Source organism: Pongo abelii, chromosome X, assembly GCF_028885655.2.
Source record: "Pongo abelii isolate AG06213 chromosome X, NHGRI_mPonAbe1-v2.0_pri, whole genome shotgun sequence".
Classification (NCBI taxonomy): domain Eukaryota; kingdom Metazoa; phylum Chordata; class Mammalia; order Primates; family Hominidae; genus Pongo; species Pongo abelii.
Window position 1 is genome coordinate 25406724 of NC_072008.2, and position 2485 is coordinate 25409208.

Genomic DNA, 2485 nt, shown 5'->3' on the forward strand with positions numbered 1-2485 from the left:
TCCCTTGCTGACAAATGACTGACTGGCTTGTGAAAAACTGCTTCAGTCAGTGGCAAGGAGGCTTGGGGATTCTCTTTTCTAGAAATTTACTTTTTTTTAATTGTGGTAAAATATACACAACAAAATTTACCATTTTAACTCTTTTTAAGTGTACAACTCATTGGCATTAAATACATTTACAATATTGTGCAACCATCACCACTATGCATTTCTAGAACTTTTTATCCTCTGAAATAGAAACTTTGTACCCATTAAATAGTAGCTCTCCATCCTCCCCTGCCCACAGCTCCTGGTAATCTCTATGAATTTGCCTGTTTTAGGTGCCTCCTATAAGTAGAACCATGCAAAAGTTGTCCTTTTGTGTCTGGCTTATTTCATTTAGCATAATGGTTTCAAGGTTCATTCATGTTTTCAGAATTTCATCTCTTTTTCAGGCTGAATAACATTCCATTGTATGTATATAATGCATTTCATTTATTCATCTGTCCATAAGAAATATATATTTTGTGACATCTCTTTTCTTCTGCCCCCCTTTCTTGACTGGTGTTTGTCTGAAACCACCCCATCACTGTTTCTTATTAATATTATAGATTCAATCCTGGGCAAGAATGAAGTAGAGAGATATTTATCCAGATTTTACAAGTAAAAATACAGGATGCAGAATTAAATAATTCGATTTTCAGATACACAATAAATACTTTTTTAATATAAGAATGTTCCATGAACTATTTGGGATGTACTTTTATTTTTTAGAAAATGAGCTATTTATCTGAAAAAATTACAATTTAACGGGTGTCCTGTAATTTTATCTGGCAACTCTAGGTTGGAGGTTAAGTTCTTGAAGCATTCGCCTCAGACAACTAGCTCTGGCACCTATCCCTATGCTTTGCCCTGATGACTGACCAGTGTGAGGATAGTTCCCCATTCTCTATCTGTAGCATCCAAGGCTGAATCACAATCAATTTTTAAACTGAAGAGATATAGGTATGGTGGGAACAGAGAGCTCAATTTCCCCATACCAGAGAAAGTATGTTCCTGGCACCTCACCTTGTTACTTAATGCACTTTCTTATAGAAGTATGATGTTTAAGGCACTGTCTACCCATTACCCAGTTCCAAAGTGACTTCCACATTTTTAGGTATTTGTAAAAGAAGAACTCCACTTCTTGGTACCAAAATCTGTATTAGTTTGCTAGGACTGCAGTAACAAATGACACAGACTGGGTGACCTAAACAATAGAAATTTATTTTCTCTCAGTCCTGAAGGCTAGAAGTCCAAGATCAAGGTGTCAGCATGGTTGATTTCTTCTGAGGTCTTTCTCCTTAGCTTGTAGATAGCTGTCTTCTCCCTGTGTCCTCTCATGGTCTTTGTCTGTGTCCTAATCTCCTCTTCTTATAAGGAGATCAGTCATATTGGATTAGGGCCTGCCCTAATGATTTCATTTAACTTTAACCTTTTAGAACCCCTATCTCCAAATACAGTCATATTCTGTGGTACTGGTGGTTAGGACTTCAGCATATTAATTTCAGAGTATATAATTCAGCCCATAGCAGTTACCTCCAAATAACATTTGTATTTTGAGACATTCATTTCAAATTATGAAATAAAAAATGTTTTTCTTTCAAAAAAGAACTCAATGTATAAGCAAACAGGTGGGTCAACTGTTAGTAACTTGGCAAAGGGTATAGATACAGAGAGGTAAAATTTAGGACCAATAGTAGAATGTGCTGCCTACTGAAATAGTGGAGTACATAGAGACTATCTACAGGCTCTTAGCATTGAAATCTCCTTTCCTAAGTGAAAGAACTGAGACCAGCTCCAATATAGAGGATGTAGCCTTAATATTGTCTTGTGGTTGATGTTGTTGAAGAGTCTGTGGGCCCATGTCACAAACATTCAGGAATCTGGACCCACTCAGTCCTAACACAGGCTCACCCAAGGAGATCTCTCTTTATAGATATTCCCTTTCATATCTGTAGTTGGCTGTCTCCTCTTCATAACCTCTAACCCTTCGTTGTTTTTTTTTTTCACTCTATAAGACCCTATCACACATATTAACAGCTGGTAAATGGCTGGAATGAAGGGTACATTTGGGGGATTGAAACTGGGTAAGTGGTTTGGGACCAACTTGTGGGGAAGGCAAGAAAGTGGGACTTGCCTTCCACCACACCATGGGAGCCCTTCAAATACGGTTTCTTCTGGGAACTTAAGACATTTTGGAGAATTAAGTTTTTAAAAAGTATTTAATGGTCTTCTGTAAGCTAATATTTTTTATTTAAATTTACATTTAATTTTCTGTATATTCCCATGGTTTGAAATTCAGAACAATACAAAAAAGTATACATTCAGAAGTTGTCTTAGTCTGTTTTGTGCTGCTATAACAGAATACCACCGACTGGGTAATTTATAAAGAGCAAAGATTTGGCCGGGTGCGGTGGCTCACGCCTGTAATCCCAGCACTTTGGGAGGCTGAGGCGGGCGGATC